This window comes from Perognathus longimembris, chromosome 28, assembly GCF_023159225.1.
Source record: "Perognathus longimembris pacificus isolate PPM17 chromosome 28, ASM2315922v1, whole genome shotgun sequence".
NCBI classification, from domain to species: Eukaryota; Metazoa; Chordata; class Mammalia; order Rodentia; family Heteromyidae; genus Perognathus; species Perognathus longimembris.
In genome coordinates this window covers 67,847,811-67,875,341 of record NC_063188.1, presented here as the reverse complement: position 1 = coordinate 67,875,341, position 27,531 = coordinate 67,847,811, and the positions used below count along the sequence as shown (strand labels likewise).

Here is a 27,531-nt window from a genome sequence, read left to right as displayed (position 1 = left end):
GCAAAGGGTTTAAAACGACCTAAAACTGAATCTTATTGGTTTAAATATCATTTCACATTATATTTTATTGCAGTATTGCCCAGAATTGATTTTATATTTGCTCTATTGGCATATTGTACATATTTTAAGATCTAGCAGGATAATTCAAGATGTAATTATCTAATCAGAGTAACTAACATGTCTATCTCCTTTCACATATATAAAACTTCAAACTCTTCTTTATTCCAGTTCCTATAAGAATTGACTGATATTTTGTCCAGCAACACACTACAGAGCCATAATTACAGATCTAATCTCATTTTTCCTCATGGAAGGACATATTTTTATGTCTAGAAACATTCCCACTTACAGATTAAGACCTCTTTCATGTCAAAAACTATCCTTATTCTCCTGTGCACTTGTTATGCTAGAGCACCTAGCAGAGGGCATTCCATGACTGGTTTAAGTAAAGTATCACATACTAGATTAGGCAATATCAAAAAAGCACAGAGGCTTCAGAAATGCTTCTGGCTCTTAGTCCACTGATAAAAGTAGATATCAAAAGATAAATTACTGAATTTTTTAAAGGTGTTAGAAACAATATAAAAACAGGTTTAGGAGCCTAAACGGGGATTGATAAATTTCACAAATGGTCACTGAGTAAGTAATTGAAGAGTTGCAATAGTCTATGACATGTCATATAGAAGTTGAGAAAATAAACTTTGAAGGCAGATTACTAAGATTTATGGCTCAGTTCTATTATTTATATCTCTGCCACAATTGTCCTGAATATATAATAGAGGTAATACCAGAAGTTAATACTAAAAAGACTTCAAAGGGTTAATAAATAAAAATGTATCATTCGATTTCTATTTCCTTATGTCTAGAGACATTGAGCATTTCTTCATGTGTTTATTGGCTATTTCTATTTCATTAGGGGTTTAGTTGTTTGAGTTCTTTGTATACTATTGATAGTAGGCCTTTGTAAAATATATGGCTGGCATAGATCATATCTGATTCTGTAGATTTTGTTTTTGGCTTAGTAACTATGTCCTTTGCTGTGAAGAAAACTTTAGTTTGATGCAGTCTCATTTGCTGAGCCATTGGAACTCTTCAGTAAGCTCCTGCCTATACTTTCCCTATTCCTTCCTGTAGTAGTTCAAGGCTTCATGTAACTTGAGGGAAAGGGTAAGGTTGGGAGAAATGTAAGGAATGATGGAAGGGGTAGCATGGATCAAGATGTATTTTACTGATAAATTGACATATTGAATTGAAACCCCTTGTACAACTACTTAAAAGATTTTAATAATTATTTGCCCATTAAGAGTTATATTATTATCCTAACATGACAGTATTTTCTGCCTTTAGTACCTATCATTTCCACCATTACCATCACTTCTCAAAGTTAAGGGTTTGGAAATAGAAAGCGTATGTGAAGCTGGGCACCAGTAGGTGATGCCTGTAACCTTACCTGCTCAAGAGATTGAGATCTGAGAATTATGATTCAAAACCAGGCCAGGCAAGAAAGTCTAGGAGATTCTTATCTCCAATTAGCCACCAAAAAAGTTGAGAAGGGAATCTCATGAACTTTTCTTCTTGGGCTGCCCTTAAACTAAAATTTTCCTGGTCTCAGCCTCCCAAATAGCTAAGGTTATATGCATGGACCACTGGTGCCTAGCTGGAAGCCTTTTGTATATTAAAAATCAAAGCCTCCAGGGTGTGGCTCGATGTTGGCCTCCAGCTATACCTTTAAGAGGCGGTCCTGAGAAACCTGCCTCCTCTCCCTCCCTGGGGCTGCATGGCTGTTAGCCACTCCTACCTTTTCCCCAGGTCCGGAACCAGAAAGGCGGCTCTGTCCAGCCCTGCCTTCTGCCTCGGCCACGTGTGTGTCAAAATGGCGCCAGGTGGAGCCCAAGGGGGCGGCCCTGTGGGCTGTGATCTCTGCCTCTGGGGGAAGTTCTGTGACATCACTGTGATGGACAGCCCAGATCAGCCTATCACTAGTGACTCCAGATCTCTCCCCTTCCTGCCACCATTACTGTCATATAAACCTCTCCCCTGAGTAAACTGGTGGAATTCCAAGAAGTCTTCCCTGAGAAAGCCCACGTGTCCTGCGTCCTCGTTCTTAAGTGTGGGGGGAGGGGCATCTCATGGCTACACACCGTCTGAGGTTTGCACGTAGACCTCACTCCAGCCTTTCCACCTGCGGGACAGGCAGCTTATGTTACACAGGAGGTAATAAGGCCCTACAGCTCAAGTGGTAGAATGCCAGCTGTGAACAAAGAAACTATATCCAGGCCTTGAGCTCAAGCCCTAGGATCAGAACAAAAATTAAATAAACCCCATAATGTCTGGATCTGGTGTAGTTGATTTTCTTCTGTATTATAATAACCTTCTTGAGCAAATGAACCTACTTTAGAGAAAGAGGAAAAGGGGCAAGAATTTGAGTTAGAGCCCTACCTAGTACCAGTACAAAAATGCATAAACAATAGATACATTTGTATACTCCTTCTTTCTAATTCTGTCATGTACAAAATAATAAAAATGTACCTGATGTTTAGATGTTCAATCAACACACTATGAAACCATAGTGGTCTCATAGTTTGAACTTAAAGAAACAAAGAACATTCTTAGAGTATGAGCACCGTGCTGGTCCTTTACATTTTGTGTCTGTGTAAAAGCAAGGGGTAAAGAAACGTGAGATTGTAGAGAAACTATGCAATGTAAGTATGAACAACGATTGCAAAATGTGTAGAAGGAAATCAAACAAGGGAGGGCAAAAGATCTTTTATGTGTCTTTCCTGAATGAAAACAACTTTAAGAAAAGTCAGTAGAAACCAAGGATTTTAGTCCCTTGTCAGCTGGAAATATAATAAGAAATAATCATTTTCTTCCTGGAACTGACACTCAGGCAAGTTCCTTTCAAGGCTCTAACAAGTTATACACCTGCCAGAGATCAGATAAATTCAGCTTTACTCCTTCCTGCTATTTGTCAAGAAGAAATCGCAGGCTTCAGCTGCCAATTCATCAGCAGTTAAAAAGTATGTGTAGCAAAAACAGCTCCAAGAGGGGCTGGGGATATAGCCTAGTGGCAAGAGTGCCTGCCTCGGATACACAAGGCCCTAGGTTCGATTCCCCGGCACCACATATACAGAAAACGGCCAGAAGCGGCGCTGTGGCTCAAGTGGCAGAGTGCTAGCCTTGAGCGGGAAGAAGCCAGGGACGGTGCTCGGGCCCTGAGTCCAAGGCCCAGGACTGGCCAAAAAAAAAAAAAAAAAAAAAAAAAACAGCTCCAAGAGAAGAACACAGGAGGAGTCTATTGTTGACGTTATCTTTAAAGTTCTACATGAATTTCCTGTGGCGTACCCTAAGTGGTTACTGTATATGATTTTGGTACACTATTGTATTTATGCATACCTGATCTAGGGAAGGGAAAGAAAAATGAGGGTGTAAAATATCACAAGAAATGCATTCACTGTCTTATTATGTAACTGTACCCCCTTTGCACAACACCTTGTCAATAAAATTTAATTTTTAAAAAAGTATGTGTTGGAAGTAGAGTTGTGGCTTCAAAAATATGGCGGAGCACTTGCCTTGAGTGAAAGAGCTCAGGAACAGTGCCCAGGTCCCGAGTTCAAGCCCCACAACCAACCAAAAAAGTTAGTTTTCCTCAAGTATTAAAAAAAATCAAATAGGCTGGGGATATAGCCTAGTGCCAAGAGTGCCTGCCTCGGATACACAAGGCCCTAGGTTCGATTCCCCAGCATCACATATACAGAAAACGGCCAGAAGTGGCGCTGTGACTCAAGTGGCAGAGTGCTAGCCTTGAGCGGGAAGAAGCCAGGGACAGTGCTCAGGCCCTGAGTCCAAGGCCCAGGACTGGCCAAAAAAAAAAAAAAAATCAAATAAAGCTAGGCACTGGTGGCTCACACTTGTAATCCTAGCTATTCAGAAGGCTGAGGTCTGAGGATCATGGTTCAAAGCCATACAGAGCAGAAAAGTCCGAAACTCTTATCTCCAATCAACCACCAGAAAACCAGAAGTGGCACTGTGACTGAGTGGTAGAGTGCTAGCCTTTAGTCAGAAAGCTAAGGGACAGCACCTAGACCCTGAATTCAAGACCCACTACCAACAAAATGAAATGAAATAAGAAGAAAGTATGCGTCTTTCTAAAATTACTTCAAAAATGTCTTTCTTGCCAGGTTCTACTGGCTCACCCCTGTAATCATGTCAACTCAGAAGGTTGAGAACTGAGGATAACAGTTTAAATCCAGCCTGGACAGGAAAGTCTATGAGACCATCTCCTATTAACCAGCAGAAACTGGAGGTATGGCTCAAGTGGTAGAGTACCTGCCTTGAGCAAAACAGTTAATAGACTCTGCCCACCCCGGTTCAAGCCACAATACTGGCACAAAAAAAAAAAGAGAAAAGAGGGGAGAGGTAAGAAGGGAGAGAGTCTTTCTTGTTAATCACACCATAAACTGGCAGCTTCCTTCTGCCTGAATGTTGGCTAAAAAGGCTTCTTGAAGGTGTGACTGCAGGAATGGGAGAACACTGTTTAGAAAGGGGGAGATTACCTTAACAATAACATTCTAAAAACTGGGAAAGAGCAAGGGAAGGGATGACATTACCAAAAAAGAAATGTACTCATTACCTGACTTGTGTAACTGTAACCCCTCTCTACATTGCCTTTAAAATAACGATTTAGGGCTGGGAATATGGCCTAGTGGAAAGAGTGCTTGCCTCCTATACATGAAGCCCTGGGTTCGATTCCTCAGCACTACATATATAGAAAATGGACAGAAGTGGCACTGTGGCTCAAGTGGCAGAGTGCTAGCCTTGAGCAAAAAGAAGCCAGAGATGGTGCTCAGGCCCTGAGTCCAAGCCCAGGACTGGCAAAAAAAAAAAAAAAAAAAAAAAAGCATGTTCCCAGCTCTTGGAGCTGTTTTCAATTTCAAGTCGGTCCTGTAAATCATACAAACTGTTTCTTACTTCCTCTCTCATCATTCTTCCTCTTCTACTTATCCTCACCATTTATCAGGCTGTTCCAGGCAAAGAAGTCCGGTTCCATAACTGTCTCTATATTTCCTGTACATTTCTCTGGATAGTATCTCAGGAAAAAACAAGTGCTCTTTGTCAGTGGAGACAACAGGGCTTAGTAATGCACTGCCAAGGGAAAAGGCCCGGGCTCTGGAGGACTGGCCTTGAACTCTTCAAACTCCCAGGTCAGCTGTGATTGTTTTGTAGTTCCAGCTGTCATGTCAGGTGAGACTCCTTTCCTTTCAGGGCATTACTTTTCTCAGGAAATCTTGACAATTTGACCTTAGGCATAGAATCTAGTTTGGATGGACAGGTTCATGTTCTCCATTTGGTGAATTTTTAACAGTATGGTATATTAGCATGAGTACTTTTTCCCTCTAAAGACCTTAAAACCTAGCAGACCTAGTTTCCTTCCTTCTGTGAGGAAGGCAAGGTTCACAGGACAAGATATATCTGAGATCACACAGTCAGTCAGAAGTCATTATGCTCTAAAAGACAAGACTTTTAGATTGATTGCTGCCTGACGGAATTTTCATTTACTTATGAAAATATCTAAAAAGGAATCCTGCCCTGGAAAGGAGGTCAGTGCAGAGTAGTGTGTTATCCTTTGGGATCATTGTCTTAAGAGAGAAGAGGCCTTTACAGCTATCAACATTCTTCAGAAGTTGTAATATTGCATTGCTTATATAGGTTGATCTTAGATGACACATGCCTTTTTGGAGTATTGGAAAAGAAAGGGAAGGAAAAGGCCTAAATAGATAACCTGTCAGGGTGTGAGGGAAAGGATGGGGCTTGAACTCAGGGCCTGAGCAATGTCCCTGGCTTCTTTTGGCTCAAGGATAGCACTCTACCACTTGAGCCACAGCGCCACTTCTGGCTTTTTCTATATATGTGGTGCTGAGGAATCGAACCCAGGGCTTCATGTATACAAGATGAGCACTCTACCACTAGGCCATATTCCCAGCCCCACAGTAATTTAATTGTTTTGACTATAACCAAATGAATAAATCAAAGAAAAAGCTTTAGTTTCTCTGATGTCATGAATCAAACTCATACATCTAGGAGCCTAGTAGCCATTAACTTGTCCTAAGTATTCCTTCCTTGATATTCACTCTCTAACATAGTCTTGTTGTAGGGAGCAGAGCTGACTCCATTTTGATTAGGGAAACATGGTAGGAAATGTTGCAGGGAGTAGATTAGGTCAACCTGACCCCCAAATTCTGCTTTTGTAAATGGCTTAACTTGTTTGTTGCTTGCTCTACCCCCTCCGTCAACCTCCTACAACTGTGTCATGCTTGCTTGTTAATGTTGCTTGCTCTATCCCCTGCGTCAAGCCCCTACATCTGTGCTGCCCTTTTGCCTTTAGAAACCCCAATTTGAGGACAGTTCGGGGGCACAGTGGCAGCTCCTGAGTCTGTGGTGTGCCTGGCCCGTCAGCCCGCTTTTCAGGGGCGTAGTTTCAGCTCTCGAGTCTGTGCTACGTCTCCAGCCAGGCACTTTGCTTTATGCTTCCCCAATAAATCCATCTTTTTGCTTGAGACTGTTTCTGAGTGGTGGACTCTTGGGGGGACATGGAACCTCCCCCCACCACCGGACCCCACAACAGTCATGATGTTTCAAAGTAGGTATCTGTATGTCCACAATAAGTACTGCATGCCTTTGTTTCCCTTATAGCAAGAAGTAGAGGGGTATGGCCAAATTCTAACCAGTGAAATACAAAAATACTGAGTTTGAATTGTATCTGGTTACAGTGTGCGTGTGTGTGTGTGTGTGTGTGCGCGTGTGTGTGTACACACACGCACATGCACATACCGGGCCTCAAACTCAGGGCCTCCTGTTCTCACTTGGCTTTTTCACTCAAGACTGATGCTCTGTCAGGTGAACCACAGATTCACTTCTGGCTTTTTTCTAGTTAATTGGAAATAAGAGTCTCCTGTATTTGTCTGTTCGTGCTGACTCTGAATGGTGATTCTTGGACCCTAGCCTCTGAGTAGCTAGGATTACTAGAATGAGCAAAGGAAGTTACTATCCTGTTGCCGATTTTCCCTCTTTCCTAAATATGTGGTGATGAACTATGTGAATAAGGACAGCTTTCTAGTGATGGCAGAGAGAACAGTGGGAAAGAGCTTGGGTCGTTGAATGAGCTTAAGGAGTATCGCTCTGGATTGCTAGTTTCCAGAAATTTTTGTCAGTTTCTTTTTTTAATCCTTTATTATATAAGATTATTTGTTACAGCAAAGCTGTTACCCTAGAATATCTTCTTAACTAATTATTTAACTATGGGTACTTATTAACTTATATCCTGATAAATTCATCTTAATTAGAAAATAAGTCAAAAACATATTTAAACTGGGTTCTGGTGGCTCACACCTATCATCCTAGCTACTCAGGAGGCTGAGATCTGAGGATTGGGGTTTGAAGTCAGACTGAACAGAAAAGCCCATGAGACTTTTCTTCCCAATTAACCTCCAAAGAGGTGGAAGTGGAGCTCTGGCTCAAATGGGAGAGTGCAAGGCTTGAGTGAAAAAGCCAAGCAAAAGCAGAAGGTCCCAAGTTCAAGCCCCAGTATTGGCACATACTCAAAACAATGCATTCTATGCACATACCTACTAATTAATTATCACAGCTGAAAAACAGCATTTTTCTTGTGTCAGATGTTCACCCTTAGGATCATATGAATGACCCAGAGTTGTGGTGTGCTGTCACTGCCCACCCAGCAGTGTAAGAGGGTATCATGCTATATTTTGCTACAGTGGGAAAAGATAAAAATTCAGAATCTTAAGTATGGATTTTGCTGAATTCATTATCACTTTTGCACCATTGTAAAGCTGAAAAAAAATCAAAAGCCAGTCAGGGGTCATATTACAAAAGTTCAATGTAAACCTCTGAATCTTGACTTTTGTTTGAGGAATCTTCTGGATCAAACCCGGTTGTTGACACAAGTGTGTGTGTGTGTGTGTGTGTGTTATGTGGGCTTGAATTCAGGGCCTTGCACTCTCATTTAGCGTTGTCACTCAGGACTGGCATTCTACCACTTGAATCTACCTCCACTTTGCTGATTAATTGGAGATAAGAGTTTTCTCAGGTTTGTTTGCCCAAGTTATCTTTGAACTTTGATCCTCAGATCTCAGTCTCTGGAGTACCCAGCTTAACACAACTTTTTTTGTTTGTTTGTTTTTGTCAGTTGCAGGCTTGAACTGAGAGCTTGGGCATTGTCCCTGAGTTCTTTTTTTCAAGGCTAGTGCTCTACCACGTCCAGCCACAGCTTCACTTAAAGTTTTCTAGTGGTTAATTGGAGACAAGAGTCTCATGTACTTTTCTGCCCAGGTTGCCTTTGAATCGTGATCCTCAGATCTCAGCCTTCTGAATAGCTAGGATTAGGCATGAGCCACCAGCACCCGGCTTAATACAAATTTTAACTACTAAAGCAAGTATTTATTTTTCAACTACAATTTGCCAATCATGTGTTACTTGCTTTTAGTCTGTCAGTACACTTAATGTTTACAGGGTCATCCAGAACAATTTAACAAATCAAATGGCAGAGGATACTACACATTTCACAGCTAACACAGACATCCCACACTTCAGAGGTGATTCTATTTCCATTACCTGCTTTCAGATTTCCAGTAAGAGAACATTATATTCTTACCATAATCCTTATTGTAGTCTCTTGAGTAATTGATGGAAATTAAATTAGAATTGTCCACTGGGACATGTTGCTGTCAGGATTGCTAGTCCCCTGTGCTTTAAATGGCAAGGACATCCTGAAATGGACAATGGGAGCATATGGTCAAGGATGCCAAAAAAAATGCCTCTTGAAGTCACCACCTTCTCATCAAGGTTAGTCAGTTGTCAACCACAGAAGCACAAAGATGAGGATGAACTTCAAAAAAAAGAATGGTTTCACTGCTGGTGTGATTAAAAATCATAGCCTAATCGAGGTGCTAGGGGCTCATGCTTATAATCCTAGCTACTCAGGAGACTACGAACTGAGCATCTCTATCCAAAGTCAGACTAGGCAGGGAAGTTTATTAGACTTTGTCTCCGACTAACCAGAAAAATGTTACAAGAAGAGGTGGCTCAAGTGGTTGAGTGACAGCCTTAAGTGAAAAAGCTAAGGGACAGTACCCAGGCCTAGAGTTCAAGCCCCAGTACCATCTCCCCACCTTACACACACACACACACACACACACACACACACACACACACACACACACACAAGTTCTAGACTAGAAGAAGTGTCTACAAAGCCATACTGCTTCTCTCAAAGGTTATAGTTCTGGAGCAAAGGTTTGTCAAATGTCGTTCCAAGGATCCCTCAAAAAAGTCTCATTTAATTGACACTATGAGTGAGTGGTTTACTTTTGAAAGGAATAAATTTTACATATATGTGAAAAAAATTAAAAGTTTTGCATGGCTTCTCTTGTAAGATGTATTATACAGCTTAACGGTGTTTGGTCATCACTTAATCCACTACTGTATCAATAGAAATTCTCTGAAGCCAAATCGGTGTTGAAGATCCTGCAGATAAGCTGACTGACTAAAATATCATGATTGTAGAGAGACAGAACGTTGCAGATGGACAGCCAATATTATCTTGGGCTATCTTTATAATCATTTATAATCCACCTCCATATTTGTTACCATCCTCATGACTACTAGGCAAAACTTTTGGAATGCATTGATAAATTTATTACACCTCTGGCTTCCACCAACCCTAAAGTTAAGAGTTGTAAGATATTTGAAACCTATAGAACAGATTTTCCCCTGGTCTGCTGTAGCTTGCCTACCTGTTGTTCCCAGCTGTGCTTCATAAATACAACTGGGACTCACTTTTCTGTGACTATAAGTGTTCAGGTCACCTTTTTCACCATGAAGTGCACTATTCAAAACTAAGACTAATTCTCCTCAAACTATTCCATGAAAAATCAAATGAAGGAACACTTCAAACTCATCCTATGGTCAACACTAACACTGAAACCAAATTAAAGACACAACAATAAAAAGAACTATAGGACCATACCTTTAATGAAGATGGTATGGTTCCCTATATGCAAATCTATAAGCCTAGATAACTTTTATAATGTTGAGTTATAGAACTCTTGTTCTTAATTTCTTTTAGGCTCTTATGGAAAGTGACTGGGTTTTTTCAAAAAATTTTTCTGTGTCTAGAAAGAGGATTCTGTGCTTCTTGCCTTTGCTCAGTTTAAGTGCTCTTTTATGCTTCTGGATTTATATGCTTACAGATTAAGCTATCTTTGCCTTCCTAGAATGAAATAAATTTGCTCATGATGTATGATTTTTAAATTTTTTTATTTAATGCTGTTTGCAGGTTTCTGCTTGAGGGTTTCTGCATCTATGTTCATCAGGGTTATTGGTCTGAGAAATTGTTAGCCTTTCATGAGTATCTTCAGCTTCATCTATTTGCAAGATAAAAAGTCTTCCCATCAGCCAAGTGCTGGTGGCTCACCTCTATAATCCTAGCTCCTCAGGAGGCTGAGATCTGAGGACTGTTTTTCGAAGCTAGCCTGAGCAGGAAAATCTGTGAGACTCTTATCCCCAATTAATCACCAAATAGCTGGAAGTGGAGCTACTGCTCAAGAGGTAGAGAAAAGAGCTCAAGGACAATGCTTAGGCCCCAAGTTCAAGTCCCCTGATAGCACAAAAAATTATTTCCTCAATATCAACAGTAATGTTATCGTGTCCTCTTAATTTGAACGTCTACTTCCTAATTTGACTTTTTTGGGTGGGCCAGTACTGGGTTTGAACTCAGAGCCTCTCACTCCCATTTGGCTTTTTGTCTCAAGGCTGGACACTTCCACTTCCAGTTTTCCCTTAGATAATTGGAGATAAGAGTCCCACGGGCTGGATTTGAACACTGTTACTCAGATCTGAACCCCTTAAATACTTAGTATTATAGGTGTGAGCCACTGGCACCTAGCTCCAGTTTGACCTCTGTCTTGCTCTTACTCTAGGAATGACTGAACTGAACAATCAACATAAATAAGTTATCTACACTTCAAATTTGTCTTAAGTCACTGAACTGATGAAAGCAAGCATTGCTGTATTTGCTTTTTCTATTTTAAAAATCAATTCCAGAATAACAAGATGAAAAGAGAAAGAGAAATCCTATGTACTTCATACTCAGTGTTTCCCAAATGCATACAACTTACTTAACTACAGGACAGTATCTAAAATATGAAACTGACATTTGTACATAATCACCACTGCAATCAAAGCACAGAACTGTTATCACAAATATTTCACATGCTCATATCCATTGGCCTCTCTACTTCACCCTACTACCTCTAACTATTGACAATTATTAATCTGTTCTTCATCTCTATTTTTCTTTCACTTGGAGAATATTTTGAAAAGAATAGAAACATGTAAGATATAACCAGTGCAATTATCTGGTGATTTATGCAAAATGTTGTATGCATCAACATTTAGCTTCTAGGCTGAGTGAGAAGGTTCACAATTACTCAGGAATAAATGTGTAAAGTAAAAAGTATTCAGGTGGAGCTGGGAATGTGGCTTAGAGGCAGAGCATAGCATGCATGAGGCCCTGAGTTCGATTCCTCAGTACCACATAAACAAAATAATAATAAAAAGTACTCAGATGCAGATCAAACTGAAGTTTGAGGCCTGCCAAGGAAAAATTCAGTGGAACTAATCTCAACAAATATCTGGATATAGTGGTGTGTACCTACAATTCTAGCTATGTAGAAGGTGGTAGGTAGGAGTATTGAAGCCCAAGGGTGGCCTAGAAAAAAACATGAGATGTTATCTAAAAAAATTAACCAAAGACTGGCACTGGTGGCTCATGCCTGTAATTTTAGCTACTCGGGAGGCTGAGATCCTAGGGCCAAGGTTCAAAGCCAGCCTGAGCAGAAAAATCCTTAAGACTCTTACCCCCAATAAACTACGAAAAAGAAAAACACAAATAAACAACTGGAGTTTGGAATTGTGGTCCAAGTGGCAGAGAACTAACCATGAGCAAAAAGTAGCTCAGGGGCAGTGCACAGGCCCTGAGTTTTAAGGTACAGGACCAGCACTAAAAAAATTAAGTAAACAAAAAGGAGCTAAAAGTGTGGTTCAAATGGTAAAGCATCTGCCAAGCAAGTACAAGGCTGTGAGTTCAAACCTCAGTACTGCCAAAAAAAAGTTTTTGGTTTCTCTTCTCTTGCTGATGGTATAATCTGTTATAATTTGTTCAACATTTGGGCTATTTCCCTTTATGGATTATGAATAAAGCTTCTGTGAACATGTATAAAGGTTTCTTTATACTTTCTACATGTTTCTAGGATAAACTCCCAAGAATACAAATATTGGGTCATAAGGTAATTGAATTTTTAAATTTTCTAAAAAACTGCCAAACTTGTTTCAGAATATGAGAATATTTAGCTATTATCAGAGTATCATGTACCCATCAAAATATTTTCTCTGCATCCTCACTAACATTTGGGGAATTCATTCTTTTATATTTTAATTATTCTCATAGATATGTAAAGATAGCCCATCATAGTCTTAACAGTTCCCTAGCAGCTAAGGATATTAACATGTTATGGACTGTTACTCGTATATCCTCTTGTGAAATCTCCTTAGCATATGTGTTCTTTACTTTTTTAATCTTTATTGAAAAGGTGATGAGCAGGGGGTAGTATAACTGTTCTTTTTTTTTTTTTGTCCAGTCCTGGGCCTTGAACTCAGGGCCTGGACCCTGTCTCTGAGCTTCTTTTGCTCAAGGCTAGCATGCCAGCACTTGAGACACAGAGCCACTTCCAGCTTTTTCTACATATGTGGTACTGAGGAATCAAACCCAGGGCTTCCGGCATGCTAGGCAAGCACGCTAACAAACTCCTGGCCAGCATATCTGTTTTTAATGAAATTATTTCTTTATTCCTTTGGAACACTATGGTCTCCATTAATGACTTTTAGCATAAAGAAACTGTGTATTCAGTATGGGTTTCTTTCATTCATTGCACATTTTAGCAACAAAAGGTAAGTACCCAAGGCTGGGAATATGGCCTAGTGGTAGATTGCTTGCCTTGCAAACATGAAGCCCTGGGCCAGTTTGATTCTTCAGCAGTGTGTGTGTGTGTGTGTAGAAAAATCCAGAAGGGGCACTGTGGGTCAAGTGGTAGTGTTAGCTTTGAGCAAAAAGACCAGTGACAGTGCTCAGGCCCTGAGTTCAAGCCCCAGGACTGGCAAAAAAAAAAAAAAGATAAGAACGCTATGCAGTTTGTACCTTGCTTGGCTGGTGTGTAATTTTTAGTTTTTTATTATGATTCATTGACATGTAATTGTATATATTTAGAAAGTACAATGTGATGCTTCAATATGTATATACTTTGTATCATTATCAAATCATGCCTCAAAATTTCTGCAGAGCAAGTTCATCTTTCTCATGTTGGTGCCTGAAATTTTCTAGTTCTTTGACTTTAATAATGATAGTTTGCATCCTGACAAGCCCTTACATTAGGACAGCTTCTAAGTACATTCTTTCCAACTGTCATTTGATCCTCTCAATAAACTCCAGGAACTATAGTTGCTCAATTTCTTATACCTGTAAAAACTAAAGGCAAGAGTAAAGGCGCACAAAGTTAACAGTTAAAATAAAAGAAATAATTAAACACTGAAAAGATGCCCTCTTGTACTGAATGACTTAGATAGCTCCAGAACCTTACTAAACCTCATGGTCAAGATCTTAGATTGAAATTGTTTGCTATGATCTCAGAAAACAGCCTATTTTCCTGTGCTACCTACCTTTCTGCACATGTTTGAACATACAGCCCCACTACTGCTCAACCATTCCAGCATCCCAACCCCAAACTGGGATTCTACTCAAAGATACCAAAGGAACTAAAGGATCATGCTTGAAATTGAAAATAAGAATTTATGGTTCTGAAATAAACACCCAGAAATTTCCAAGAATCTACAGCTTAGCAAAACCCTAGAGAGGATCAACTTAAAGCCTGTATGCCTATGTGAGGAGTCACTACCTGCTTTTCTTCATCTCCAGTGACTCACAGTGAATAATTATAAAAATAATACTAATGATTATGATATACTAAGTTATATAAGGAAACAAGAAAATAGTTTTTGTAGAAAAGTATGTAGATGTATTTTGTTTGTTTGTTTTAAAGAATAATGACTTTTTGCCAGGCTCCAGTGGCTCATGCCTATAATCCTAGGTACTTAGTAGAGTTGAGATCTGAGGATTGCAGTTCAAAACCAACCCTGGAAGAAAAGTTTATAAGATTTGATCTCCAATTAAGCAGAAAAAAAGGCCAGCAGTTGATATGTGGTTCAAGTAGTAGAGTGCTAGCCTTGAGCAAAAAAGCTAAGAGAAGTAAGGGAAAGGGTAATACTTTTAAAAGGAAATGTATTCATTATCTGACTGTAACCTCTTTGAACATCACCTTTATAATAAAATTTAAAACTTTCAAAAATAAAATAAAAATCTAAAGGGAGTGACAGACCCCATACCAGCACAAAAATAACTTAATTAAAAATTCACAACAGCAAGGAATGAGACCACCAATGCCACCTCATGGTCAGTATGGTGGTCATCATCAAGGCATGCCAGGTTACCTTCCTGGAGCTATGCCACCATATGGGCAGGGACTGCCAATGGTACCCCCTTATCAAGGTGGGCCTCCTCGACCTCCAATGGGAATGAGACCTCCTATAATGTCGCAAGGTGGCCGTTACTGATCTTACCTCATCCAATCTAATAGGTTTGGAGATTAAACCTTTTCTCAACTTGTGCTGTTTATATAGCCAAGCTTCCGTCAATAAGGCTTCATTGTGACTTTAACAAACATTATCTTCCCACATACCAGGAACTATTGGACATTTATTTTACATGGGAAAAATTATTTGGAATAATAAAGCAGGAACTTTTCCTGAAGTTGCAGTTTAAAAAAAAATTCAAAAAGAATAATTGCTGTCTTCCTTATCATTTTATCTATTTGACTAGCACTTTAAGGAATTCAGAATATAGCCAGACTGGAGGTGTGCCTCAAAGAGTAGAGGACTAGCTACCTATAAGCAAGTAAGCCTAGTAAACTGGGCTCAGGTCCCAGTAACAACACATGCGCACATATACACATACACACACACACACACAGAATTCATAATATAATCATTACTATTTACATTGAAATGAGACCTCTGTTTTAACAGTAGAAAGGTCAAAAAATTCAGTTCAATTTGTTCTCTTTATGCTGCTTGTCAAGAATAATTGAAGCTGTGGCTCAGGTGGTAGAGCAAAAAAGCCAAGCAAGAGGTTGGGGCCCTGAGTTCAAGTCTCAGTACTGGCAACAAAAAGCAAAAGAAGCATTTTTAAAACAATAATTGAGTCAGGTGCTGGTGGTTCACACCTGTAATCCTAGCTACTCAGGAGGCTGAGCTCTGAGGATCAAGGTTTGAAGCCATCTGGAGCAAGAAAGTCTGTGTGACTCTTATCTCCCTTGAGCAAACATGCTCAGAAACAGTGCCCTGGCCATGAGTGCCTAAAGCAGCGCAAAAAATTTTAAATTAAGAAATAAAATAGGGCTGGGGATATAGCCTAGTGGCAAGAGTGCCTGCCTCGGATACACGAGGCCCTAGGTTCGATTCCCCAGCACCACATATACAGAAAACGGCCAGAAGCGGCGCTGTGGCTCAAGTGGCAGAGTGCTAGCCTTGAGCGGGAAGAAGCCAGGGACAATGCTCAGGCCCTGAGTCCAGGGCCCAGGACTGGCCAAAAAAAAATAATAATAAAATAAAATAAATTAGAAAACAAAATTAGAAACTTAGGTGACATTCAAAGCATGGGGTTCATGGAAGCTCTGACTAATGAGGACATTGCTTAAAATATCATCTCTTCTTTTACTACAACTGAGATGAAATGGTGAACAATTCACTTCCCCTTGGAAAAGAGGCTTTGGAATGGAGTCCGTATAGTTTTCTCTAGGTTTTGGTGTTTTTTGCAATATTAGACTAATTCTTATATTACAGAATTCTTGGCAAAACTAAAAAAAGAAAACAGTGCACATGGAAAACGCATATTTCATATCTGTAATTCAAATTTCCCTGACTAGATACTCCATTATAAAATCTGTGGGGTGAGACCATGTATGATACACCATTGCTCCTAAAGCATAGTAACTTGTATATAACTTATATTAGAAGACATTTGTTTATTAGTTATGTGTACAGAAATAAATTATGTCAATCTATATCTATAATGACTTTATTTATAGGTATGTAATTTTAAAATAAACCCTTATGTAGTGATTTAGTTGCTGAACCAACCTCTACCTGGTAACAAGAATTTTTGAAATCTAGGGTCTTCTAGTTTTAGCTCTGCCTGTATCTGTGTGAAGTATCACACAAGTATTCACATCATCTTCAGCCACAAATCCCTTGTATGTTATAAAGAAAAGATCTGAATGACTCTATACATTGAAATAGCAATCTGTTGAGAGTAGGTCTTCTTTACTCAGTTTATTATTGCTTCAAATACTAACCTCTGCTCAAAACATTCCAGAACCACTTAGCAATCGAATTTTATTAGCTATCCAGACATCTTTCTAAAAATATATCTTTTAAGTAGTTATACAAAAAGGTTTCAATTTAACATGTCCATTTATGAGTACAATGTATCTTGACCAAGGTCACCCCTTCCATCATTCTCCATCTCTCCCAACCACACCCATTCCCTAAAGTCACCTGGTTAGATTTTCATATATGTACATTGAATATTATGACTGCATTTGCCCACCCTTCCTCTGTCTATTCATTTGCCACCCCTCAGACCTTCCTTCTCCTGACAAAATGTTTCAGTTTCCTGCTATTCAATATGTTAAACTGTAATGTCACCATGGAAATCCCCCGTGTATACCATACTTCAGTCAGCTTGATTGTGTACATATGCATATGACACTGTATATGTTTTCATATGTTTATAATTTATACCTAACATCCACATATAAATACCTGAATATTTTGTCTCTTTGAGTGTGACTTACCCTTCAAATGACACAATATTACTCCTGATAGATGAATAAAATTCCATTCTGTGTCTGTATATGTATACACACGTACACACACGCACACACACAGATATATATATACATATATATATTACATTTTCTTGATCAACTGAGGGATATCCATGCTGTTTCTATTAACTTGCCTATGGTAAACAGTACAGCAATGAACATAGACATACAGGGGTCTTTATTATATCCTGACTTGTAATATTTTGGATAAATTCCATGAGTGGTATCACTGGGAGGCATGGGGTGGTTGTATTTTTTTAAAGAATCTCTAAACTTCTTTTCATAGTGTTTGCACTAATTTACATTCCCACCAAGAGTGTCAAAAGGGTTCCCTTTGCCCTGTACCTCCATCAGCATTTGCTGTTTTTAGTATTCTTTAGTGTATGTGCATGTGTGTGTGCGCGTGCGTGTGCCCATATGCACATGCGCATTAGTACTAAAGCTTGAATGCAGAGCCTGGGCACTGTCCCTCAGCTTTTAAACTCAGGGCTAGTTTTATTGCAGGCAAAAGTCTAAAAGTCTTTTCCTGGCATGGCTTGCTTAAAACCAGATCCTCACATCTCAGCATCCTGAGTAGCAAGGATTACAGACCTGAGCCATTGATACCTAGCTTGTTGGCATTCTTTGGTGGGGGGGGGGCTGGCTGTGGCGCTTGAACCCAGGGCCTGGTTGCTGTCCCTGAGTTCTTTTTTGCTTAAGGATAGCACTCTACCACTTTGGAGCCACAGCTCCAGTTCTGGTTTTTGAGTAGTTAATTGAAGATAAGAGTCTCACAGGAACTTTTCTGTACCTACTGCCTTTGGACCACCATCCTCAGATCTCAGTCCCCTGACTTGTTAATATTACAGGCATGAACCATCAGCACCTGACTTTCATTTGTATTCTTGGTGATGACTATTCTTACTGGAGTGAAACGGAACCTCAATAGTGTTTGCTTTACATTTCCTTTCTGGCTAGAGATGTTGAGTATTTCTTCATGTGTCTATTGGTCATTTTTACTTTTTCTGAGAAGTCTATTTTAACTACTTTGCCCATTTATTAATCAGGTTGTTAATTCTCTCTTTCAATGAAATAAGCCATGAAAATCCCACTGTAATTCTTCATGAAGATATAGAAAATTCAAATTGAATCACAAAAGACCTTAAGTAGCCAAAAAAATCCTGGGCAAAAGAAAACAATGCTGGACATATCAAAATTCCAGACTTTTAACTTTATTACAGAGCTATAGTAACAAAAACAGCTTTACTGACACAAAAACAGACCAAAAGACCAATAGTACAGACTAGAAGACCTAGAAACAAGTTCATATATTCGCAGCTATCTGATATTTGACAAGGGAAGACAAAATATATGTTAGAAAAAAGATATCCTTTTTAACAAATGGTTTTGAGGAAACTGGACATCCATATACAGAACACTGAAACTGGACCCCTGTCAGTTACCTTGCACTAATATCAATTCAAAATGGATCAAAGACTTAAATGTAAGGCCTGAAACCTCAAAAGTACTACAGGAAGGACTAAGAGAAACATTAGAACTTACTGGCATAGGCAGAAACTTCCTGAGTAGAAGTGCAAGCTATCAGCAAATAGAGACAACTGACAACTGGGACTGCATCAAGCTAAAAAATTTCTGTAGCCAGGCACCAGTGGCTTACACCTGTAATCCTAGCTATTCAGTAGGCTGAGATCTGAGGATCATGGTTTGAAGCCATCCTAGACAGGAAAGTCTTTGAGATGCTTACCTCTAATAATGTACTCAGGTGCAGTGGCTCAAGTGGTAGAGCAGTAGCCTTGAGCACAAATTCCCAGGACAGCAAAACAATAAAAAATAAAAATAAGTAATTTCTGTGCAAGGAAAGACATATTTACTAAGCTAAAAAGACACCCTACAGAATGGGATTTCTTACCATCTACACATTTAACAAGGGGCTAATATCCAGAATATATAAGGAACTCAAAAAATGAAACCTCCAAAGAATCACTAACCCAATTAATAATAAATGGGCAAAGAAGTTAAGTACACTTCTCAGATGAATTAACGACTTTTATTAATATTCTACTGTTAGGGCTATTATGAACTGGCTGGGGAAAAGCTTGTGTAATCTGGTGAATGTACGTGTGTGTGCGCGCGCGCTGGTTGCAGGGCTTGAACTTATGGCCTAGGTGCTGTCCCTGACTGTCCTTTTGCTGAAGGATAGTGCTCTATCACTTGAGCCACAGCTCCACTTCTAGCCTTTTTGAGTAGTTTATTGGAAATCAAAGTCTTACAGAATTTCCTATATGGGCTTGCTTTGAACCATCTTCCTCAGAGCTCAGCCTCCTAGGTAGTTAGGATTACAGGCATGAGCCACTGTCACCCAGCTGTGAATGTATTTTCATAATACCTTGATTCTTTGATTCTAAAATGACAATTACATACTTCACTCCTACCCATGCAGGATTAATTACTAAAGGAATTGTTCTTCCATTTTAAATAGACACAAGAGAAAATAAAAAAGCTAGACATAAGAAATAAAACTAGTTATAAAGACACTAGGATAATAAATAATAATCCTTGAGGAAAGAAATGAACGCTATGAGTACCTAGAATGCAAAGGACTTAGAATATACAAGGCAATTGCATAACACAAAAATAAAGTGGGAGGATTTATACTTTTGACTTCAAAAGTTACTAGATCAAGGCAATCTAATGTTGTAAAACATTGAAACAGAAGACATTCCAGAAATATATCTACACACATGTGGTCAATTGATTTTCAACAGTGATACCAATAAAATCCATTGGGTAACAGTCATTTTAAAAACTGTGATGAGATAATTAGATATCCATAGAAAAAAACATGAGAGTCAGTCCTTATTTTCCACCATATTCTTAGTAAGAAAAAAGTATGAAACATGGCTGGGAATATGGCCTAGTGGTAGAGTGCTCGCCTCGCATACATGAAGGCCTGGGTTTGATTGCTAAGCACCACATAAACAGAAAAGGCCAGAAGTGGTGCAGTGGCCCAAGCGATAGAGTGCTAGCCTTGAGCAAAAAGAAGCCAGGGACAGTGCTCAGGCCTTGAGTCCAAGGCCCAGGACTTCCCAAAAAAAGTATGAAACATCATTAAAAATACTATGTACGTATAGATATATACATTTTGTGTGCATAGACTCATATACAAATTATGTATATAACATGATATATATGAAATTTTGGCTGTAATAATTGTAGGCTTACTATAGAAATTTAGCTTACAACTTAATAAGATAACAACACAACCAAAATTAAGCAATATAATTAAGCAATAATGAATGACAATTATATGCATAAAACATATTAAACATCAAAAAAATTCAAATAGAAACTACACTGAGTACCACTACAAACACATCAGAATTTTAAAATTACAGATGCTGACAAAGTATGACTAAGGATTTGGGATTTTCATTCACTTGCTCCTCGCAGTATAAAATGCTACCATAGGATGCAGAACTCCCATCACTGGATATATATCTAAAGGAAATGAAATCAGTTTGTTTCAAGACTTATGTATTCCCATATTTATTGCAGCTCTATTCACAATAGTTGAAAAACGGAAACAACCTAATTGCTCATCAGATGATGAACAAAGAAAATATGGCACATATTACACAAAAAGTACTATTCTATCATTTGTGATAGCATGAATAGGAACAGATATTGCTATATTAAGTGAAACAAGCCAGGTCCTAGTGGCATATATTGCAGAATTTCACTCATATGAGAAATCTAGGTGGGCACTGGTGGATCACACTTGTAATCCTAGCTACTCAGAAGGCTAAGATCTGAAGGTCATAATTCAATGCCAGCCCATGCAGGAAAATCTATGAACCTCTTATCTCTAACCACCAAAAAGTTGGAAGTGGATCTGTGGCAAAAGTGGTAGAGTGCTAGTCTTGAGCAAATAAAGCTCAGGGACAATGCCCAGGCCCTGAGTTCAAGCCCAGGACCAAGACAGAAAAGGAGAGAAAAAAATCTAAAGGAGGAAGGGAAGGAAAGACTGACAAGTGGATTTTAAATTGCAGCCAGGAGTAAAAATTTTTCATGTCCTATTGCATGATACACTGACTATACTTAACAATAATGTTTGATATATTTCGAAAAGCTAGAAGCAGGGTGCTGGTGGTTTGCACCTATAGTTCTAGCTACTCAGCCTATAATTTTAGCTACTCAGGAGACAGAGATCTGAGGATACTGGTTCAAAAGTAGCCCAGGCAGGAAAGTCTGTGATACTCACATGTCCAGTTTACCAGGAAACAGCCAGAAGTGAGGGTGTGGCTCAAGTGGTAAAGTGCCAGCCTTGAGCAAGCATATGGGGGTGCTAATAAAGAGTGAAAGGCCCTGAGTTCAAGTCCCAGTACCAGCCTAGACACAAAAAAGTACTTCAAAGACGTTCTCTAGTTCATCCCTAGTTCATCTCTCCCACTTGACAGATAGTAAGACTGAGGCTCATAAAGAGAAATGGATCCTTTCATGTTATTGTTATTCAAGTGACTCCATGGCAAAGCTATGCCCAGACTCCTGTCATTTAGTGCCCCAAACCGTGTTATCAGTACCATCAATACAGCCTGGATGAAAAGTAGAATAGAACTTTTTGCAAGGAAACCAAGTAAAGACACTAAGCAGCACTGACAATGAAACAAAAAGAATGAAAGACAATTAAGTAGGTAATTGTAGGTCACAATACCTTGACCCCTTTTTCCAACAATTGCAGACCCTAGGCAAACATCCCAGTTTACTTCCTTGTCAATATCTTTCCCACAGTTAGGAAAGAAAACAGGAAGATCTAAGGAAACCTATCTGGAGAAGCAAAACTAAAGCCAGTAGAATCTGAAAACAGACTTAACATCCATAGATTTCCTCCTCATCCGGATGTGGCAGACAGGCTGGGGCCAATTTTGAGCCTGCTTCTGGTCTGTGGAAGCCGGGAGATTGAAAAGAGCCAAGGGAATAACAAAGGGCCACAAATTTGCCTCCCTGAGATAAGAATTTTCTACATCCTGCTCACCCCTTCCTCTGACCCCCATAGCAGACTCCAAACCGAAGCTCAGAAAGTCTCATTCACCTGGAGTAGGGGAAGTAAGGCCCAGTTCAGTTTCAAATCTAATCTCACTTAACTAGGATAAACAAAAGCAAGATAAGGGGACAGTCATGATGTGCCTGTGAAGGCCAAGAGCTGATACTGAAAACATAAGTTATAGAGCTAATTAGCTTTCATTCACATTATGACTCTACTACTTAAATGCTGGCAGTTTGCTGAGAAAGAAATGTGAAATCCGGGCCAGATTGGGCTACACAATGAATTTAATGCCAGTCTAAGCTACCATAATGAGACTGTCTCAATAAACCAGGGGCTGTTGATGTTGCTCAGTGGTAGAGCAGGGGTTCGTTTTTTGTTATTTGTTTGTTTTGTTTTTAGCATGCACAAGGCCCTAGGTTTGATCTTCAGCACCACAGAAAATAAAAATTAATAAGTACCTAGTTTCTGGTATTTTGTTAGAACAATGGAAAGTGGACAGATATAGATATATTTTTAGCTTATGGTGACATCTCAGAGAAATAAAAATAGAACCAAGTAACTTGAGGGGATGGGTGGGACTGGGGGGGGATGAGGAGAAAGTGGAAGAGGTGACTGATCAAGATACAATGAACTCATAAACTTACATGTTGAATTAAAACCACCAGTCCTAGGCGGTGAACTCAGGGCCTGAGCACTGTCCCTGGCTTCCATTTTGCTCAAGGCTAGCACTCTGCCACTTGAGCCACAGCGCAACTTCTGGCCATTTTCTGTATATGTGGTGCTGAGGAATCGAACCCAGGGCCTCATGTATACGAGGCAAGCACTCTTGCCACTAGGCCATATTCCCAGCCCCATAGAGTTTTCCCTTTCAATTGCTATTCTGCAATTAATCTTTTATAAATCCCAATTCTTTGTTTCTTTTGTTTTTGTTTTTTTGTTTCCAGTGCTAGGGCTTAAACTCAGGGCCTGGGCACTGTCCCTGGGCTTCTTTTTGCTCAAAGATAGTGCTCTACCAATTGAGTCACAGTACTACTTCAGGCTTTTTCTGTTTATGTGGTAATGAGGAATGGAACCCAGGCCTTCATACATGCTAGGCAAGCACTCTGCCACTAAGCCACATTCCCAGCCTATAATCTCCAATTCTTTTTATATGTATTATATGTAACAATTGCTACTTCTTAGAATAAAATAATTTTTTGTACCAGTCCTGGACCAGAACTCAAGGGCCTGGCCACTGTCCCTGAACTTCTTTCTCTCAAGGGTAGCACTCTACCCTCTGAGACACACTTCTAATTCAAGTTTTTTTTGCTAGTTAATTGGAAATAAGAGTCTCTGGACTTTCCTGCCTGGGATGGCTTTGAATCTTGATCCTTAGATCTCAGCCTCCTGAGTACCTAGGATTAGAGGCATGAGCCTCCAGTGCCCTGCTTAGAATCACAGAGTTCTTGACTAACAAATATGACATCTATTTGAGATCCTACAGATCCTCTCCCATGTCTGTGTTTCTTCTATTGCTTCTACGTGTACTCCACCCCATCTTTTTTGCTTATTTTTTCCTCATGTCACTACCAGGGCTTAAAATCATGGCCTCCCTCTCACCCTCAGCCTTCTTTCTCAAGGCTGAAGCTCTACCACTTGAGCCACACCTCCAGTCTCACCCCATTATTTTTAGAGAGGCTGACCATTTTTCCAGGAGAAAAGAATACTTTTTTTTTTCTCTTGTTTGAAGCCTCTTGCCCCTTAAATTTTGGTGATCCATGGATAGAATTACGTCAAGAGAATGACAGCCAAGCCTCAGTGGCTCATCATGCCTGTAATCCTAGCTATGCAGGAGGCTGAGATCTGAAGATCAGTTTGATGCCAGCCCAGGCAGAAAAGCCCATTAGACTCTAACCTCCAATGAATCAGCGAAAAGCCCAAAGTGGAGGTCTGGCTCAAGTGGCAGAGAGCCAGCACTGAGGAAAAATCTAACCAAGAGTGAAAAGCTCTGACCTCAAGCCCCAGTACCAGTGCGCCAGTGCACGTCTGTGCATGCGTGTGGGCACACACACACACACACACACACACTTCCAGATTGAAAATATATTTCGAGCCATGTTATATAAGAATTGAAGGGTTTGAGCTATTCCTTGTGGAATTCATACCCCAGGCTGAAAACTCCCATTTGTTCACACACTTCCTAGAACCTTTTATTCTAGGTAAATGGACTCAGTTCATTAGTTCTTTACATGACAAAGTTTCAAGGACTCTCTCCACCCAGTTTAATCTCTCCTGAAAATACCTGGTGTTTCAGCAAGGATAATGTGAGGCTCAAAGTCAAGCCATACAGTATAGCAGATAGAGTCTGGCCAGCTGAACCAGAGAACTAATGCATTAAATACTATTGGCATTAGATACTATTCAGTTAAGATAAACTAAAGCAAAATAAGTTTTGATTTATCTGTCCATAAAATTAGCACAATAGAATACAATATTGCTTCAGAAGCACACCAAAGCATAAAAATTGTCTTTTAAAAAATGTATGGCTATTTTGGTGTCAAAAGGCTTATCTCCACATTTCTATTGTTTTTAGAGAGGGTATACCCAAATTTAAAATGGTTTTAAAATTCATTTTTCCCTTTGCACACTAGTTACATAACTGTATTTTCCTTCTATTTCATGTGAATACTTTCTCATAGCATTATACCATTCTTACTCAAGAATAAAAATGTTGAACTGGAAGGTGGTGACTTGTGCCCACAATGCAAGCTACTCAGGAGGCTGTGTGCAATCAAAGATTTAAAGTTCAAAGCCAGACCCAGCCAGAAAGTTCATGAGACTATCTCCAGTTAGCCACCAAAAGAGCTAGAAGTGGAGCTGTGCCAAAATAGTTCAGGGGTAGCACCTCGACCATTTTCAAGCCCTAAGACGAGCATGTGCATGAACACACACACACACACACACACACACACACACACACACACACGCACATTGAAGAAAATTATTTTCTTTTGTACTAATACGGAGGCTTTAACTCAAAGCCATATACTCTTACTGGCTTTTTTGATGTGGGCTTGAACTCTTTGACTTTTTCCCCACTCAAAGCAGGTGCTCTGCCACTTGAGTCACAGCCCCACTTCCTGCTTTGTGCTGGTTAACTAGAGATAAGAGTCTCCCAAGTTTGTCTGCCCAAGAGGACTTGAAGAGGGATTCTCAGATCTCAGTGTCCTGAATAGCTAGGATTACAGGTGTTCTGTTTTTGCTTGGCTTGTTACTCCACCACTTGAGCCATATCTTCATCGAAAATATTAAAAAGAATAAGACAAAAACCAAGCTTTTCTATTCTCTTTTAAAACTGATCTGCAGGCTCAGCCATCCTAAAGCCCTACAGTTTATTTACTTTCTTATCGACACTTCTGACACCACTCTAATCATTTATAAATCCTGTTAAATCTAATCTCCAAATTTCTGTCTAACTGTAACCAGGGACAGGAAAACAGACTTTACTCAAGGCCTTGGGAAAGTAGCTCCAATATTCTATATCTGCATAATTCCTTTTTGCTTCCACTACAGAATTCTGCTATTGCAAAAAGCAATTGAGACAAAGGGTGAACACAAGCAGCAATGGTACTCAATAGACACTATGTTAAAAAAGAAGTGTACAACTTTTGGGTGGGAATGGGAGGGGAAAACTGGGAGAAAGCAAGGGAAGGGGTGATATTGTCCAAAACAAATGTACTCTTTTCCTGACTTATGTAACTGTAACTCCTCATCTTTGTAATGGAAAATTTGTTTAAAGCAATTGAGCTATTCTGACAAATTCTCTCTTCAGTTCTAATGAGTATGGATTCCTAGTCTAAAAGCTTCCACAATTGCCACTGCTGGATATATGGCATTTCTAGTAACTGTTTTCAGTAGCTTGGAAGTTGTATCCAAATGTGTTCTCAGTATCCAAAGAAGTCGTTCTTATAGAGGAGATATTTACATTTCCAGCCAAAAAAAAAGTTCTCTTTCATCTTGAAGTCATTGTAAATTTCATTTCCTTACTATGACTATTTGGTTCATTTGTGATCTGTGTTCTCCTTGACAAAGAAGGTAGAAGTGAAATAAAAGGACCCATTTTTATTTTATAAATTAAAAGACAAAACTAGAAGAGAAGTACACTAAGTGTGTTTCTGCTATAGCTAAGAAAAAAAGTTGTTTAGGTAGACACTACTTTTAGCATTCTGCTACAGACACCAAAACAATTTTGTAGAAAAGATACGATGAGGGGCTGGAGATATAGCCTAGTGGCAAGAGTGCCTGCCTCAGATACATGAGGCCCTAGGTTCGATTCCCCAGCACCACATATACAGAAAACGGCCAGAAGTGGCGCTGTGGCTCAAGTGGCAGAGTGCTAGCCTTGAGCAAGAAGAAGCCAGGGACAGTGCTCAGGCCCTGAGTCCAAGGCCCAGGACTGGCCAAAAAAAAAAAAAAAAAAAGATACGATGATTGGGAGCTGGTAATTCTAGCTACTCAGAAGGCTGAGATATGATTGTAGTTCAAAGCCTGCCTCCACAGAAAAGTCTGTGAGACTCTTTTCTCCAACTCACCACCAAAAATCCAGAAATGAAGCTGAAATTCAAGAGGTACAGTGTCAACATTGAGCGATAAAGCCATGGGAGAATGAGACACCCAGAGGTCGAGTCCCAGTACCAGCCCATACAATAAAAAACAACATATTATCATTTCCCATCTTCTTGGAATGAATTCTCTTGAGTTCTTTAGAGGTTCAATTTGGCATTGATAAAACCCATTTAAGAATAGTTAGGAAAAACACTAGATTCTGACCCCTGTTATATAATGCTCAGCTTCAACTTAATGAGTGTGAGAAAGCATAGAAGCCACAAGAGCAGAAACCTGGCTGCTGAAGGAAAACGGGTTGCCACTAAAAGATAAGCTATCCAGATTTTCCCATTGTGTCCACTGGCCACTGAAAAGTCTACTATGTCAGCTGTAAATTTTTGGATGGAAAGTTTGGATTGAGAATCTTTTGGATTCCTGGTTCAAAAAAGCTCTAAAAGCAGCAGAGCATGCTACCTCCAACCTTCAGCAGAGACAGGGACAAATAGATGAGTAGGACAACCTTATTGATATATTTAAGCAGTTGACTCTATAAGTTGAGTATCTATGAGGAGTCTCCACATAGTTAAGGCAGGTACTTACTACCTGAACAAGCACACACCTATCACAGGAATGCTTTACGTTCTTCTCCTTTACAAGGGAAGAAAACAGATCCAAAGGATATCCCGTGTTTAATTTGAGCTTTGTTTTTCTTTCACTGGGGGGAGGAGTATAACTTTAAACATAGTAGACTCAGCAGTTATAAAACAACACATTTGAAATAACTGCATTCCAAAAAGTAACCAAATTGAATCGCCACAATTCTGTCATTTT

General features: G+C 39.6%; 1 protein-coding gene across 1 annotated transcript in view; it reads right to left on the bottom strand.

Annotated features, from left to right (window-relative positions):
- Nucleotides 1-27,531, bottom strand: part of LOC125344151 (vascular endothelial growth factor receptor kdr-like) — a 206,469-nt gene that overhangs the window by 177,728 nt on the left and 1,210 nt on the right. The gene's annotated exons all lie outside the window — the stretch shown is intronic.